Source organism: Scylla paramamosain, chromosome 13 (genome assembly GCF_035594125.1).
Source record: "Scylla paramamosain isolate STU-SP2022 chromosome 13, ASM3559412v1, whole genome shotgun sequence".
In the NCBI taxonomy this organism is placed as follows: domain Eukaryota; kingdom Metazoa; phylum Arthropoda; class Malacostraca; order Decapoda; family Portunidae; genus Scylla; species Scylla paramamosain.
Window position 1 is genome coordinate 581,365 of NC_087163.1, and position 18,565 is coordinate 599,929.

The following is an 18,565-nucleotide window of genomic DNA, read 5'->3' on the forward strand; positions in this document are numbered from 1 at the left end:
ATAGCATTGTGGGTAGATCTTTAGGCTCTGCAATTAACAATCTACTCAAAAAGAAATGATGTTCTTCAGCTGTGACAGACTCGTCACCTTAACAAGTGACGGCACACGCAAACCTCAACTTTCCAACAATGCTTGTAGGGATCTTGACCGCGGGAGCTTTTCCAACCTTCGTCCATTCCTTGCTTCGTTTTACCTTTTGAACTTTAGAAAGTCCGTCACATGACCTTTTAAAACATTAAGTGTTGTTCCTGAAACTCTGGACCAATTACGTGCCTCGTGACACTCTGGACTCTCCCTTCAACTTTTTATTGAGCCTCATATTTGTTTTTGCCCCATTTCACTGTGTGTGTGTGTGTGTGTGAATAACACAACAAAAGGAATACTGACAGCAGTGTTTCGAAGCCCCTCTAATGCAGTCAGCGTGGCGGCGCTGGCAGCAGTGCGGAGGAACTGGCGGACCGGGACACAAGGGTAATATGGAGGGCGTATATAGAGGCAAGTAGCACTAATACATAGTTAGTCTGTACATGTATAAAGTGTTCCTGAGGCAATGGTAATACTGCAGAGATTTTCAGTCCCGATAGAGAGAAGGTGCTTCGCCTAGTGTTTCGTGTAAAGTGTTTCGTGTACATAGACTCGAGCTATGATGAGCATGCGCAATCACACCTCTGAGAGTAAAAAGCATTACCGCTCCCTTCACAGACTGAGCCTCGTGACAACCACATAAGGCGCCACAGAGTGTAGTTTCTTTGCAAAGTAACTCATATCCGTATCGTATTATGAGTCCTATATTTACTGTATTTTTATCCTGCCCTTATTTCAAGCAATTAATGGTACTTTAACTTTTGAAAATGTAGCACTGTGTAGGGCACTACATTATTCCTGTGTCAGTCCGCGTGTATTTATCCGCCGTGCAGGCCTGACGGACCGCCACGCTGCCACCGTGCTATCACGTAACAGTTTGTGCAGACTGACCCGGGTCTCTTGGAGTTTTTTTCTACAAATATGAGTATAATGAAAAACAAAGATAACTGTTTGACTTGTGCGTCAGACACAAACTTGTGTTAGACACAAAACAATGTGGAGTGTGTGAGATGCCAGTGGGTGTTCAGCGGAGTGTGTCGGGAAACGCGAAGCTGCTTCATGCTGCCCGTCGAAAAGCGTGACACACTACTTTGTCATAAAGGATGAAATTGAGCCTTGTGCTGTTACTATCTCTGAAAGCTGGAAAGCATGCAAGTGCTTAGACGATGAAGACCATCGGCGCCTCATAGTGAACCACTCTGTTAACCTCGTGGATCTCAGTGACCGGGTAACTCACACAGACACCATCGAGAGGATGTGGCGCGAGGTCAAGAGTACAGTGTCGCTTCGTGAAAGGCGAGAGCATTTTGTGGGGTATTTAGCAAGGTCCATGTTCAGCATGGCATATAAAGATCCCAACAAGAGATTCCACGTCTTCCTCTAAGAAGCTGCATCACTCTACGACCCATACCAGTCCACTTCTCTGGATTTGTGTTAGTTTTGCCACGCAAAGCTAAAAAAAAAACCTCCGAGAAGCAAGATATCGCCTCCACTCTCGGTAAGTGTTGCCTAAATACTATTACCTGTTAAATTCTCTAAAGTTAGGTGAGGGTAGTAACCCTTTGGTGTGTGGTCCAAGCGTCTCGCAGTCCTCCTAGTTAAGTTAGGTTGTTAGGTTAGGTTAGTAATCTTTTGGGGGCGTCCAGGGGGCGCGCAGCACCGCCCACCCACTAAACAAACCGGTATTTATTCGTTTCGTCTAACCAAAACAGCGCAAGTATATTCACAGAGAGAGGAAGAGAGTTACATTCGATCGGTAATGTGTTCCAGCCCTCAGATGATATGCCAAATGCGTCTATTTCATCAGCTTGATGTGTGAGAGACTATCTTCATTACACGTGTGGTTTTCAAGACAACTCCTGACCTCTTTACTTACTTTAGCAGTAAATACTGCATATTTATTACTAAAGGAACGAACAAAAATGTAGTATACAATGCATACAAGATGCGAGGATCTTCAGTACATGAACCATTTTAAGTTGAAAGCGTTTCTTGCTTCGCGTTATTCATCCGAGGTGCTTTTGCACACACACACACACACACACACGCACACGTTATAATATAGCCGTTTACTCTAATGACACATCCCATGAAGATCACCCACTTCCATTAATTCACACACACACACACACACACACACACACACACACACACACACACATATATATATATATATATATATATATATATATATATATATATATATATATATATATATATATATATATATATATATATATATATATATATATATATATATATATATTCGCTAATGACGCATCCTTTTAATATCTCCCACTTCCATTAATTACACACACACACACACACACACACACACACACACACATCGTGGTCATATTAGGATATGTTTCGTGTAACACAAAGGACAGAACATCCCATAAATACGGCTTACACATTAGCGTGCATAGTAATGTATAAGCGGAAGCCGGCTTGAGGCAGTGTTATTAATGTGTTGGCTCGTGGAGGGATTTCACTCGAAAAGCGTGGCGACGTAAACTTGGAGGAAATAAAATAAATATTAGTAAATAAATAAATAAACCAGGTGAACTGATTGAAATTCATTGGATGATCGAAAATGCATCGTGTCATGATGTCATGTGACTCTAGGTGACTGAATTATGAAACTGAAAACTAGATAAAACAACCTTTTGACCATTCAGTTCTGTATTGCCTACCAGTGGTACTCGATGTCTTCTGTGTCTCCTGTCTGAGTGAGTGCTCGCGACGCTGAAGCTCTCCTAGGCCGTCAGGATTATTACACACACACACACACACACACACACACACACACACACACACACACACACACATTAACAGCAATGTACACCCACAGAGAGATGAACTGCATGAATAAATAGTGTCGCAAGCACGTAAGTATAGCTCAGGCCCTGTGTGATACAAGTAAATAGATACCCGTACTTTACCAGTGATAGAAGGGCGTGCGGCGGTGCTGGCTGTTGGCGTAGCGTTATCCCCACCCTGCATCCTGCGCGGAAGCCTGCTTGTGACAAATGACCTGCGTGATGAATTGTGCCTGTGTGCTCTCTCTCTCTCTCTCTCTCTCTCTCTCTCTCTCTCTCTCTCTCTCTCTCAGGTAAGTAATGGAGGTGGTACCTAGCGTGGCTCAGGGCGCGGGCTTATTTGACCGGACCCGCGGAAGTGTAAGATGTGGAAGAAATAACCTGAGCTTTGAGTTCATTCACGCTCTCTATGACTTATTACTGCAGGAAAGCTTTGCGGGAGCGTTGCCTCGGTGAAGGAAGGCGGATGGGAAACGTCACCATGTTACGTAAGTCAAGCAGCTATTTGGGGCTTGGTCTATTGAAAGTGAACGAACGCTTTCATTTATTTTCACGTGTAAAGGGATATAACCAACGGTTCCCCAGTAAGCACATAATAAAAGGTGTGTATTCAGTTTTGCAAAGCGTAGCCTCTTATACGTCTTGAAAGAGATCGTCATGGGAAAATGGGGAAACAGAATCAGGTAGAGTTCCAGGGCTTCATTAGGAATTATCAATTAAATAGAAACTCAATGTCACTCTGGTACTGAAAAGTCCCATGCAGTATATTGGCAAGTTAACTCGCATATAGAATGTGGCCGCAGAACTTAACCTGATGGTCTCGTGAATCTTGATAGTTTCGTGAATTAGCAATGTTGACACCAAGAGCTTGATGAAAGTGTAAAAGTGAAAGGGATACATTACGTTTTCTTTTCTTTTCATTTATCTATATATTTGTTGTTTCGTGTGCATGTGTCCACGCTCGCAGTTAAAAAAGACAGACTGCCTCTTTCCTGCTGCGGCACGATGGCACGCACGTGTCTATCCAAGCTGTCAAGACTGAATACTCTAAACAACTGCGGGCTGCGCCGTGAGAAAGTGTGGTATGATGCACTGTCCTTGACTCCATTGCTGTCTTTAATGTTGCCATTCATTCCGAGGCTTGATACGCTTTAGCTGCCTGACGAGAAAGAAACAAGAACGTGCATTAGTTAAGTCTCAGTGATGTATGAAGCAAAGTTTATATAAGAGTATGAATCCACTATACACGTGGCGCCTCGAAAGAGAGAGAGAGAGAGAGAGAGAGAGAGAGAGAGAGAGAGAGAGAGAGAGAGAGAGAGAGAGAGAGAGAGTATATACAAGCCTTCTCCGGTTATACAGTGCGCGCCGCCTTTCTTGATTACGCCCCAGGAAAAAAATAAAGGAAAGAAAATAACGAGCTAGTTCCTGCAGCAACCGCCCTCAGCCACCACCACCACCACCCCCACCACCACCACGAACAACAATATATAGCAGGGAAGAAGCTCACATGACTTCGGGAGCTACAATTTCAATACATTCTCTGCTAGAGAAAATCTTTTCCATATCACGTGCTCAATATTTTAGACGTTCATTTTTTTACTAGTCTCCTAACTAACTTGTTTATTGCCTAGGAAAGACTATTAACCTTCATTTATCTTTCTTGTATGTATATAAAAATAAATGTTTCAGTGTTCAGTGTTAATAAAGAACAGCCGTACCAGTAAAAGAGTTAAAGACACGAGGGCGGATATATTTTTTTGTGGAAATCTCGTGGAAAGGAACACACACCGCTTTTTCTCTTTCACCACTGGTTCTTTACAGTCTGGTCAAGGGGGAATAGACACCCATTCTTGTTGCTGTGTGTGTGTGTGTGTGTGTGTGTGTGTGTGTGTGTGTGTGTGTGTGTGTGTGTGTGTGTGTGTGTGTGTGGGAGTGGTGTTCGGGTGTACGTTATTCACGGGGCAGAAAGTGTGAGTGTCGCCTCGTGTTGCAGTGGCTCGTGTAGCATGACGGGTGTGCACTAACGGGTCTACCTTTTGTGGCGCTGGAGGGAAAAGAACAGAAGACAGTGGAGGTTATCCAACCCTTCTGTGTGTGAAGGACGGGTGGGGAGAAACTGCCAGGCTGGGGAGAGGGAAGCGGCTCAGTGAGGGAATGTTGGGTGTTGTGATATGGAAGGAAGTCCCGGGGGCAGGCAGGGCTGATCGGAGGAACAGAGGCAGAAAGAGGAATAGGACGTGAAGGAAGAAATAGAGGAAGGGCAGGAGTTGTAGCAGGTGAATGTCGGAAAAAAAAAGAAAGAGGAGGAGAAGGAAAAGAAGAGGAAGTGAAGACGGGAATAAATATAGAGTAAGAAGAAACTAAACACCAAAAATAATGAGAAAAAGGAAATATAAACACAGTAATAAAAAAAAGAGGAAGACAAGTAAAGAGGAAGGGGAGGGAAAAGCAGAGAATAGTGTTACAGAGGCTGACAAATACTGCCTTGTTGGAGAAATTCATAACTTAGCTATCAGGAAGCTTCTTCGTCTATGATGAGAGCATTTACTGAACTACGTACCATTACTATGTATATACTGCCACCTGTAACACAAAGAAACATGAAAGTAAAAAAGCAGCAACAGACCTGTAGCTTCTTGTGGGATGATGAAGGTATGGTAGTACGAAGCTTTGTGGAGCGGTTGCCAAACAGTATGATATCCGCCTCGCGTATCGTTATTCGCTGTGTGTGTGTGTGTGTGTGTGTGTGTGTGTAACCAGACCCTTCTTTCCGTTCGAAATAATAAGAATGAAAACAGGTACTATTTCAAAGAGCAACAGCAGCACACAACACAGTGAGGGAAGTCGAGTCAGGATGCAACCAACACGATACCTTTTCCAGCGCTCCCGCATGTGAGCTACAGTAACACATGCAGATTTCCCAAAGTGTCTTGATTTCATGAATGTAAATAGATGTACAAGACTTTTGCTTGTATTTAAAAGTCAGCACGAACAAGAACAGCAGAAGCCTGCAGTGTCTGAGGCTTGCCCCGGCAGCCTCCAGTGCCGAAGAGGGGGTCAAATGTTCAAGTGAAGGTTGAGGTTCGCGGTGATTAAGTTTGGGCTAAATTGGGTTTCCTTGTGAGCGACTTGAGCAAGGTCAGGTTTTGCCGGAGATTGAGATGGATGGCAAGATGGAAATGGAGGAGCATAGAAGCGAGCTCGGCTGGAAACATTTCTTGTTCTGCTTCTCTCTGTTGCTTATTCTTATGTGTTCTTTCATGTGTATTATATTTATTATTTTTCCACTATATTTCACTCATGTGGCTGATTTGTGGCACTTTTTCATGAATATATGTTGATTTTATTTAATTTTGATAGTTCTGCGTTTTTGGTCCGCCTTTCATCTCTTCCCTTCATCTTCCCTTCCAGGTCATCTCATTTTCCACCCACCTCAACATCCTGCCGCCTTGCATCCTCCCTTTCTCCTCTTAAATCTTCCTTAATCTCCTCTCCTCTTCTTCCATCTCTTTCTCCCCCTCCTCCTCCTCCTCCTCCTCCTCTTCCTCCTCCTCTTACTCCTTCTCCTCTTTCTCCTTCTCCTCCTCCTCCTCCTCATACGTGTGTGGGTTTTGAGAGAAAACGGCCCCAGTTGAAAACGGTCCTCACCAAAACTGCCCCGCCCTACGACCAAAACTGTCCCGCCCTACGACCAAAACTGCCCCGCCCTACGACCAAAACGACCCCGCCCTACGACCAAAACGACTCCGCCCTACGACCAAAACGGCCCCGCCCCACGACCCACGCCCTGCCTCGGGGAGCGAACGTGCGGCTATTGTCCTCTATCCTATACAGTCCAGTTTTATTAACTGGTGTTTCATTTGCACCTGGAACAGCAAGTCACCATCCTTTGTAATTCCAGTCAAAAAAGGAAAAAGTAAACACTGTATATAGTATTGTTGTTGTTGTTGTTGTTGTTGATCTTGTTTTCTTCTTCTTCTTCTTCTTCTTTCCACTACTACCACTGCTATCACCACCACCACCACCACCTACTCGTACATCATCATCAAAGTGAATGTCACCTGACGAAAACTTCTAGCAGCGACAAAGTTTCTCTCTCTCTCTCTCTCTCTCTCTCTCTCTCTCTCTCTCTCTCTCTCTCTCTCTCTCTCTCTCTCTCTCTCTCTCTCTCTCTCTCTCTCTCTCTCTCTCTCTCTCTCTCTCTCTCTCTCTCTCTCTCTCAGAACAAAATGGCGCACAACCCTCAGTATCCTAACACGTTCACTCCTCCCCTCGCATATTATTCACAACACATACACGTTCCTGCCTCGTCCATGCAGCGCGCGTCATAACAAGGCTGGATGACCAACCGGAATCTTCTCAGGTTTTGTAGGAAAATTTTATTCCCAGGGTAATCATTAATTGAATTAGCGGCGTTTGACCCTCTTTCCTATTCCCATAAAGCTTCGTACTTGTCAAAGTACAGCGTGCGCTTGTTCTGGCCTTCTGTCTCTAGCTTGTCTTCCTTTGTTGATGGCTGCATTGCCTCTCGGCATGGGTGCTGACCAGTGTGGGACGTGCGGAAAAGTCCGGCGAAAGACATGGTATTACAGGGCTGGAGGTGACTGGGTCGCAAAGATTTTCGCTGGTGAGGGAGCAGCTATACACCGCCTATATTGAGAGTTTTCTCGACGCCAAGCTTTTGCTGTCCAGCCAACGCTCCCGCGGCTTCACATTACTTGTTTACGTGAGGTTCGTGTTCGGGAGCAGCACAGTGAGACAGCTGGTGCTTGTGCTGCGTGTCTTATGAAAGGAAGAGAGTGGAATCTGTCGTAACGCTCCTGGTGGTGCCTCATTTAACGCAGCAAGCAAGCTCCTCTGTGGAGAGCTTGGGTTTCACGCTGAAGAGGCTTCCTGGTGGTGGGCGGCAGACGTCTACGAATGTTATATAATTTTCTCTAGTACCAATGGTCGTATTTTAGAATGTCCCACCGTCTGACTAAGACTAAGTCCTATTTCTCTTCTCAAAAAAAAAAAAAAAAAACATGGTTGTGTTTCATTTCTTGCTTACTCCGTTATGCAAAGTCATGAATATAATCTGTCTACCAAGTGGAGCGATTCTTGAACCTTTTTACCTTCAGGAAAATTTTATTCCTCAGCCATAACTCACCGCCAGCTTTAGGCGCCGGGCTCACCCATCCATCAGTGTGGTGGAGGCGCTCTTGACTTTCCCTCCCCAGCGCGCAGCAACCCACTAGTGTCTCAGACTTCGTTGGGGATGCCAAACGCTTTCAAAATTTATTTTTTCTTTACTCGCGATCAATGAACGATGTTGATGTGGTTATCCGTCTCTAGCCGTGCCAATATTTTTTCCCGCTCGCCATATCCAATTCTCTCTCTCTCTCTCTCTCTCTCTCTCTCTCTCTCTCTCTCTCTCTCTCTCTCTCTCTCTCTCTCTCTCTCTCTCTCTCTCCTAACATTTTTGCCTTTCTTTTCTTGTAAGGTTTCATGCAGTAGTCATTGCGAATTAGAGTATCAGGAGGGAATGTTGACAGGGCAATTTGAAAAGTAACTTACACTTCCATTCCTTCGAACTCTCCTGTCTTTCTCTCGGTAAAAATTCAAGCAACACTTTTCCCTCGTGTAATCCTGACCTGGGAAACACGCACCGGCGCTGGCGACCCGTGACGAGAAAAAGTAGCGGAGGAGGAGAAGGTTTGCGGCACAGGCGAGTGTTCTGTCTGGGGAGGGAAGCAAAAATCTTGACAAACAAAAGTCTGTACCAGTGCAGAGGGCACGGCACACCTCGCATCTGGTGGAGTGTCCTGCACTGTTACGTCCACAGGCAAGGCTCGGGGTGTTAGGGACTTCGTGAAGTATTTTCTTGATTACTTTAATTTGTAGTAGATATTATTTAATTTGTTCTATCCTTTCTTCACCTTCTCTTGCCCAACAGCGTTCATATCAGTGGTGAAGGGGATGGTGATGATGGTGGTGGTAGTAGTAGCAGAAGTAGCAGTAGTGGCATTAGTAGTTGTAGTAGCAGTTGCTGTTGTTGCAACTGTTGTTCTTAATTGTATTAGTTATTCAAGCTTGTAATTGTTGTTGTCTTTGTTGTTGCTGTTTGGGTTTAGTTGTTAGAACTGCATTTCCATTAAAGTTTGGATATGAATTTCTGATTTTTTTTTTTTTTTTCAGTGAGGACAGTGCAGAGACGGTGAGGAGGTTGAGTGTCGTCGAACAACTGTATTGTTCTTATGTAATGATCTCTGGTAGTTCAGAAAGGTCGCTCTAAATTTTCTCTTTCACTTGCTTTTTTTTCTTCATGAGTTCCGATGTAACTTTCCACATTTCGTCTTTCTTCATGACTCTCAACTTCACATTTATCAATTTCTTTTCCCCTAAACTCCCTCACCCTTAATTCCCTGTCCGGTTGCGCGATTTATTACTCCGCTCTCTCATTACTTCTTCCAACAACTCACGGAACTATTTTGCCCAACCTTCTCTCTTTATCCTCATCTCTAGCGGGTTTCTCTCCACACCCACTAGCCAGAACCACGTATATTCCTTAGACTACTGGATAATTCACTTGCTCCGAAATTGCTTATATATTTTTGGATCTCTCATCAGTCCTGTTTAGCTCACGAACTTTCTTTATTTTGCTCCCTTTTCCTCCTCTCTTACTCAGCCAACAACTTTTCTTCATTCCGCTGCATATATTGAATACAAAGCCATTCTTGCTCCAGTTTTTTTTTTTTCTTTTTTTACCTTCAGTTAGCTTTTTCTAATTCGCGCATGGACACGAATACGGAGACACATTCCCTTCCCTCTCCGCGAGACTCAAGGTCTGGCCTTTGGCAGCGTGTCCCTGGGCCTTCACAGCATCAGAATATATTTGTAGCCTTGAAAGCATTTCAACCTTCATACCTTTGTTCTATTAGTACAAAAGAAGTCGTGGTTGTCTCTCAGCTTGTCTATTTTCCCTCATGCTTATATCTCTTTTTGTGTGTTTATCTATCTGTCGATTTGTGTGCCAATGTGTCTGTCTTTGTCTGTCTTTTTGGCTGCATCTCTATCAGTTTGTTTGTCTTGTTGCAGGCCTGTCTGTATACCTGTTTGCTCATTTCCCTGCCTGTCGGTCCCTGCCTCTCCATCGGCCTGCCTGCCTGCCTGCCTGCCTGCTTACAGTTAACACGCACATCATCATGTGTTGTCCGCGGCGTGCCCTTGACAAGACAAGGCTTCGCTCCGGGATCTGATTAGGCTCCAGTCTTTTATCTCACCGTGGTGACAAAATAAGTAAGAACAGCGTTGGCTGTATTTACATACTAAGACATTGTAGCTACAGAGTTCACATCAACACACTTGTGATAAGCGTCTGGGCACAGCGAGTGTTGGACAATGTGTGCCACATTAAGAGAGACGGAAGATTATTTCAAACCTGGCACGTTAATCTTACAGTAATAACCTCACTAGTGTAAGCTCACTCGCACCTACTCTCCTTTCTTTCAGTACAAGGCCGAGAAGGAAAAATGAGAAAGGACCGTTAATTAAAAGTCAGCAAAATGCAAATCTTTTCATTTCGATACGTTAAAATGCCGAGATTCTCGTGCGAAATGTGCAGAGTGGCAACACACAATGGAAAAACTGGAGGAGGAAGAAGCTCAAAGTAGATGAAGAATGAAAAACAAACAAAAATAATTAAAATATTATATTTTTCAGACACTTGCCAATAAGGAGACACACACACGCACACACACTACAGAGAATAAGGAAGTATCAGACTGGTGTGTGTGTGTGTGTGTGTGTGTGTGTGTCTCATATGCAAGTACATCATTATCCCCTCCCCAGTTAACACAACACAGCCTCCACACCTCCCCTGCAAGGCGAGGCCCCGTCCGCCTGAACTAAGTATTCACAGGGGCGAGGTGCTGTGCTGCATGAGTGCTGGCCTGCTACTGGCAGCCTGTCGTGGCCTTGACCCGTCCATCCTTTCGTCGGCTTTCCCACGATGCGCAGTAGAGGACAGAACAAAGAAGAAATAAATAAATAAATAAAATAAATAAATAAATAAAAATTCGGCGCCATAGGAGTTTGTGATTGCTAGACAAAAATCAATGAAACAGTCAATCAAAGACTCACAAAGAAATATTAGGAAAGACACTGCTATATAGGAGAAAGATACTTCTATATCAAAGAAAAACCAGGAAGTGTACAGAGAAGTTTTAGTAGAGCAAGATTATCTTATAAACGGAAACTCTTAATTAATACAGGGGTTACCAATAGGGAGGAAGGTGAAGATGGGGAGTAAGGAGTGGGGCGTGGGGCGCGAGGAGGCAGTGAGGCTTTGTGTGAGACTGGAGGCTGTGAGGAAATGAACAGCCCAGCAGGTGAGATTAGAGAGAGAGAGAGAGAGAGAGAGAGAGAGAGAGAGAGAGAGCCTTTGCCACAGCTGCAGGGGGAGGGATGGTAACATCGCCCTCCACATCCAAACATTAAAGAGCGCGGCAGTGAAATAGTGCACAAATAATCTATCGAGTAATTAGGTTCCCTTGTTAATTGGTTTTGTGTTGAGCGGCGGTCGGACTCTCTCTCTCTGTTTTACAGAGTGACTGTTCTAGAGGCGTGGTGCAAAATTTAATGCTTCGTTTATTGAAATTGCGTACTGACTGATGAAAAAAAAAAAATGTAAATTCCATCTTGTAAAAATATATCAGACCAAATATTACTTTCAACAAATTTGGTGTTAGTCTGAGTCGCAAGGAACCTCGATTTTCCAGTGACTGTGTGCCAATATTCGCCGCGAAGCCTTCCTCGGAGTGCAGCGAAGGCAGGAGTCATGTGTGTGTTCTAGGGTGCTTCAGGTATATCACAGGCTATGTCAGGAGCCTCGCAGGAAATGTTAGGTGTGTCTCAGGGCATTGCATGGTTATTTGAGGTGCGTCACAGGGTATTTCAGGGATGTTTAGGGTATTCAGGGTGTTTCAGTGGAATGTCAGGGTATCTCATGGGGAAATTCAAGTGTATCTCAAGGCATTTCATGGATATTTCAGGATTATATATATATATATATATATATATATATATATATATATATATATATATATATATATATATATATATATATATATATATATATATATATATATATATATATATATAAAATTTTTTTTTTTTTTGTAGATACTTCAAGGCATTTCAGAGAAATGTGGTGTATTTTATTTCCGTAAGTGTTGGTGTGCACTCCGTGGATGTCTCTGTGTATTTTGTGGCTGTTTGTGTGCATTTCATGGGTATTTATGTGTATTTTTGGATGTTTGTATATTTGTGTGGTTCATAGATAACTAACGATATTTATGCATATTTCAGGTTGTCTGAGGATATTTCACGAGTGTTCCATGGCTATTTGTTGATTCTTGGCGTTATTAAACATGATCCTTTTTTGTTTCATTATTCCAAGTTATTTTGTGGACTTCGGAGTTAATTTACATTTTTATTTTACTGTATGTGTTGATATTTTTTTTTCTCTTAATGAAAAGATTATGGAATGTGGGGCAGCAGTGAAACATTCCTCAATGAGTACAATCCAAAGTGAAGGCCTTTTGGGTGTTTCTTTTCTTTTATTATATATTTATTTACCTATATATTTATCACGACCCCTCTACGTCCGGGCGTCACTTCCCTCGCGGCGCCTCGCATATCGCCGCTCGCCACCCCCACAGTCCGCCCACCACTCGTCGCGAGGCAGCTGAAGTGTTCGCTTCCGTGTCCACTCGCTGCTGTCACTCACAATGTTAAAACGCTTTCCGTGTAAATTTTTCACCTTTAATATATTTTTTCTTTTATTTCTTTTATTTATTTGGTCATATATTTATTCATCTATTTACTTACTATTTTTTTCTATAAAAGATGCAGCTTGTTGACGAGAGAGAGAGAGAGAGAGAGAGAGAGAGAGAGAGAGAGAGAGAGAGAGAGAGAGAGAGAGAGAGAGAGAGAGAGAGAGAGAAACAAGATGATGAATGGAAAGAAAACATTAGCTCACAGTTTTGTTTTCAATGCGGATCTCTTTATCATTCCCCCATGGCCCTTTCCAGACGCCTCCACGACTCGCTTCTCACTGTTCACCCCTCGCCCCTTCCCCTTCTCCAACCCTCACAGCCTACCTCCTTGCCTGCCCTCTCCTTGCTCTCTCTTGCCCTCCTCTTGCTTTCCTTTAAAACTATAATGCTCCTCTTCCTTATAACTCTCTCTCTCTCTCTCTCTCTCTCTCTCTCTCTCTCTCTCTCTCTCTCTCTCTCTCTCTCTCTCTCTCTCTCTCTCTCTCTTCTCACTGTCTTATGCATTAAAGGAGTTCCTTTCATTCCCGTTCGTTTCATTACCCAACATTCTGCTCAGGGCGAGGAAGGGGCTAGAAATGTGGTCTGGAATTGTACAGCGCTACTTCACCACTCCCCCAACGCATCTGAATACTAATGAATATGAATAGCTTATAAGTTCCCGTAGTTTTTGAGAGTTGTAAAAGGGATCAGAGGAGGAACGGGACGTAAGAGGCAGGCATATATATAAACAAGTATGTTTGAGACGCGTTGAAAAAAAAAAAAAAAACGGGTTATTCATCCATCTACGGTCGTCTCTTGGTCACCGTTCACAGCCGGCCGGTCTTTTACGGAAAGAGCTCAGAGCGAACAGAGGCAAGGCACCACTTCTCTGCTCTGCCCTGCGCCTCTTCACTGGCAGAAGGTGAAAAGAGGCAGCATGGCCACCACTTCTCTGCTCTGCCCTGCGCCTCTTCACTAGCAGCGGGTGAACAGAGGCTGCAGAGTGAGGCAAGATAGTGCTGGTGTGTACGCCAGGACCAGTCGTGGCCGTGTGGCCTAATGGATAAGGCGTCGGACTTCGGATCCGAAGATTGCAGGTTCAAGTCCTGTCACGGTCGAGCAACTGCCAACATTTTTACAGTAGTCAGCGCGCTCATCTCAAACCTGAGGGGCTCAGGGTATCCAGTCAGGATATATATATATATATATATATATATATATATATATATATATATATATATATATATATATATATATATATATATATATATATATATATAGTGTGTGTGTTTGTGTGTGTTACATATAAGTTATAAGCCGTTTTATATCTTTTTCTTAGTAAGCAACTCCTTTTTCCATTAATTCTTGCAAACATCTGACGAGAATCACAGGCAAGTGATGTTAAGAAGTAACAGCGCCGGAACTATTGAATAAGAATTAAGGATCACATGTTCATGCATAGATTTACCAGTTTCCTGGTACACTGCGTAAAAAAAAAAAAAAAAAAAAGTCTGCTTCAGGTCAGCGAGTACTGGTGGAAATATTTCGATTTGCCTAGAAAGATTTTTGCAAAGTTAGTTAATTAGCAAATTTAATTAACTAAATAATTAATTAGTCATTAAAAATCAAGTGGTACAAATATTCACATGACACAGTCTGCTTTTCTTTTCCCAGACTGGAGTGCACTCTGCACCTTGGCAGCCTGGCGCATTGGGCGCTGCGTGCCCCACACTGGCGTCCCTCATTCCGTTTGATCTCAGAGAAGAAAGTCACACTGAATTTTCACTCCTCCACGGGGGATTTTTCTTGCTCTTCTCCTCATTTTCATTAAAGTAGTCATTCATAATATCTCTCTCTCTCTCTCTCTCTCTCTCTCTCTCTCTCTCTCTCTCTCTCTCTCTCTCTCTCTCTCTCTCTCTCTCTCTCTCTCTCTCTCTCTCTCTCTCTCTCTCTCTCTCTCTCTCTCTCTCTCTCTTTGCTACCATGGCTTTGAAATAATCATTAAAGAACAAAATGTCCTGCCAAAGTCGCCTTAAGTCAATCCCTTCCCCCTGTGTTGAGGATCCGTGAAGTCTGATCCAGACACGCTCCTCTATTGCTTCCCGCGTCTTTTGCATCACTAATTAACCATTTTATCTTGCCCAGTAAGGGTACACAGTGTAGCCTTACTGGGTATGGTCTGATTATCTGTAGCAGCCAACGCCGCAAAGGTTATTTGAGGCGATGAATAGATAGATAGATAGATAGATAGATAGATAGATAGAGAGAGAGAGAGAGAGAGAGAGAGAGAGAGAGAGAGAGAGAGAGAGAGAGGTAGTTTTATTAATACTTGCGTCTATGCAGCATAAATCGTGTATAAACAGAGTCCAAAGGAACAGACGAGATCCCTCCTGGTTTGCAACAAAGAAGCGAGGCGTCTCATGCGGGGGAAGGCCGAAGCAAGAGGGTCAGTGTGGGACGCGTGGAATTGCCGGGATCTGATGACTCGATAAGAAAAATCAGAAAAGAGTGCAGGTTTCCTATGCAAGGAACCTCCATAAGCTGATGACAGCAATGGCGATGGGCGGGTGGAGGAGGGGCAAGTGAAGAGCAGGGTGGAGATGCTGCAGGGGGAGGAGGAAATTGAGGAAGGGATAAAAGAGAAGGGGAAAAAAAAGTGGAGGAAGAAAAAATATAAAAAAATTTAAAAAAATTAAATGAAAATAGAATAATGTTGGACTATACGCTCTAGGGATAAATAAATTAATGAATAAATAAATCGATAAATAAATCGATAAGTAAATGAATAAATTAAAGTCTTCCAGATATGCAATACTTCATAAAGATAAATATATCTTCCTGTACCACTTTTACACGTAAGACATTAATGCAAGTATTGTACAGGCAAGTCTCTTGTTGTATCGACCGAGTGGCAGCTCCTCCCTTAGTCTGTCTTGTAAAGGTCTGCCTTCCGCCTCTCCAGGAGACTTTGGACGTTGCATCCCTGAGGTTTGAGTTCCCTGACTCCTGGGATCGTGTGCTCGCCATTCTACGTATATCTGTCAGGCTGCACTCCGAGGCAGGCAGCCAGTGAACCCTCCCCACCAAGGTGTGTATTTCCAGTGGTGAACACTGAGGAGACATTTTTGTGTTTCGGGGTTTGCTGCAATCCGCAGCCAGATTTTTCTTATTGAATTTTAACAAAATTGTGTCTGTGGTGTAATGTCACCGCCTCTGGTCGGCCTGTGTTCCCCGCTGGCCCTTGATGCTGCCGTGTCCTGAAAAATGTAAAGTGAACGGAGGACAAAGGAATGTGCAGAGGTCACCAGCTGTGGGTTTGTCTTTCACTTAATATGATCTTTGTTTTTCTCTCTTGTCCTCTTGTGCGTGTAGTAGTGCCCGGGCCACGCACGTCGCCAACACCCAAGTCGTGTTCGTAGCTGTCCCCCATGTACGTACCTGTCCGCTCTTTGTTTACAAATTAAAGCTTGACTGCTGTGAACACTTCATAGGGTCTGATTCACCACTATATTCGGCTAATCTTTTAACAAGCCTTCAACCATGTTGTGGACATCATGTTGTGTTCGTAGCTGTCCTCTTGTACTGTGCTGTCCGGCAGCAAACTGCGCATGCTCAGAACCCAGTATTTACAAACACAACCGCATTGATAAACATATCTATCCGCTGCTGTCCACAACATGTCTGATGGCTTCAGTAAAAGATTTACCAAATATTGGGATGAAATATACCCTATAAAATGTTCACAGCAATCCGACTTCTGTTTGTAAACAAAGAGCGGACAGCTATGTCCTGACCCGTGTCTTCGCCCCTCTACCTTCCAAGCTTTCTGTTCACACAATGTCGAGCGTGTCGCCTTTGTCGTGATCCTGCACACATTTCTTTAAGCCGCCTCACAAAATCCCTTCCTCAGCTTTAAGACAGAAGTTCCGTCTCAACCTCTGTACCAGCCTGCAGTTTACTCTTTGCTCCTGACGCTCGCAATGTTTCTCAATCTTGAAGTATCCTCTCTCGTTTTTCTTCCTTGCGCTACTTGTTTCTCTCCTCTGCACTGCGAGAATTGTTGCTTCTTGAGCTTTCCATCGTTTTTCTTCCTTCTACCGCGTGTTCCTCTCCTCTGTACTGATGCAGGGATCTAGGGCAGTGCTGAGGTCCTCAGATAAAATTACCCTTTGCTTTGGGTGAACTGAATCAAGGTAAAACAATCACTCTCTCTCTCTCTCTCTCTCTCTCTCTCTCTCTCTCTCTCTCTCTCTCTCTCTCTCTCTCTCTCTCTCTCTCATCACTATCAGACATTAATTACACATTTTTCCTCCCTCTCTCATTCGTCTTTCCCTCCAATTTCTTTCTGCCATACTCTCTCACTCTCGTCTGAAACCATCCCTCCTTCAATTATTCATTCTCTCTCTCTCTCTCTCTCTCTCTCTCTCTCTCTCTCTCTCTCTCTCTCTCTCTCTCTCTCTCTCTCTCTCTCTCTCTCTCTCTCGTCGGTGTCAGTCACGGTGCGGAATTACCAGAGGAAGAAATTGCCTGATGATTGATGAGGCAGCGGCGGGAGTTTCGTGTCGTTGTGGTGCACCAGGAGAAGGGGAATCGTACTGTGTTTTTGCCTCGTGTGGAAAATACGCCGAGTTTTGTTTCGCAGTGCTGTTGAAGATAGAGATATGTTGTTGTTATTGTTACATATTATTGTTGTTAAGAGTTTTAAATATGAAAATTGTGCTTATTTTGCATTTTGTTATTAAAAGTAAATTTTGTTGTTGCTTCTGCTGCTGCTGTTGTTATTGTTGTTGTTTATTTGTTTGTCTGAACGTGTTAATTTGTCGTATGCCTTGATAATGGTAAAGTATTGCCTTTACAACTCTACCTTTAAATCTTCTTCCTACATCTTCGGGTCGTAGACTTCCCTGCACCATTATTATTTTTTTCTGGTTTTACGTATTTATGTTCATTGATTTCTTACAGCATTCTTTATTTTTTTCCCGGACTGAAGTAGTTTTCTTTTAATTTTAGTCTATATTTCTCCTCTAGGAAGTGCAGTTGTAAGGAGAGTCTGAGACAGATACAGTGGGTAAGGGAGCACACACGCCAGGAACAAAGAAACACAGACTTACTCAACACACACTGACAAGCGAGACAACATTCCGAGCACAGTGTTGTCACCTCAGGGGACTATGGGACCCTCCAGCCGCACCCCCGATTCATCCTGCAGTCTGGGAAGCCTGGCGGGTCTGTGGGCTAGGAGGAGACGGAATGAGCGCGTCTGAGCGGGTTATGGGATCCGCCTCAGTGACGTGACCTAATATTAGAGGCCTAACCTCAGCTCGCCTGACACCCGTAACTAATTTCCTTCATGCAAGATTCCCCTAAGTCTATATTAAGCGTGAATTATTACTCCTGGTGCTGTGTTCCCTTTAAGCGACATCAGCCGCCTACTGTCCTTGACCTCCCACCCACATCTCTCTGCCTCTCCTTCACCTCACCTGCGGTCTTGTCTCCCTCTAGACGTAGCTACCCACTCACCTGTCATGCTCAGTGTGATCTGTCTACAATGTAACCATTCATTACTCAAATGTTATATTGAATTATTGTTGTGTTCTATAGTTTGTTAAAAATTATCTTATCTTTAGGTCGAAACCAGTCTACACCAAATAAAGCTGTTACGGCACATTCCATTTGATGACCCACGCAACAATCAGCATAGATTCCGATGTGGTTGTTCTACTGGTGACCTTTTTGGCATTCCTTGCGGAGAGTAATTTTTTTTTTTTTTTTTTTTTTTGGGGGGGGGCGGGATTTTAGCAGTTGTTTAAACTGATAAAGGATACTGAGCGTGTGTTGGGTTTTTGCTTCTTTGCCTGCTAC

At 43.6% G+C, this 18,565-nt stretch overlaps 1 long non-coding RNA gene and 1 other non-coding gene across 2 annotated transcripts; both read left to right on the forward strand.

Moving 5' to 3' along the window:
- Nucleotides 1–754: 754 nt before the first annotated feature.
- LOC135106141 (uncharacterized) lies at nucleotides 755–18,273 on the forward strand. The gene is made up of 4 exons (XR_010271126.1): nucleotides 755–1,582; nucleotides 9,984–10,184; nucleotides 15,666–15,791; nucleotides 17,732–18,273. It is a non-coding gene; the product is annotated as an uncharacterized LOC135106141 (long non-coding RNA).
- Trnar-ucg (transfer RNA arginine (anticodon UCG)) lies at nucleotides 13,749–13,821 on the forward strand. The gene has a single exon. It is a non-coding gene; the product is annotated as a tRNA-Arg (tRNA).
- Nucleotides 18,274–18,565: the final 292 nt, after the last annotated feature.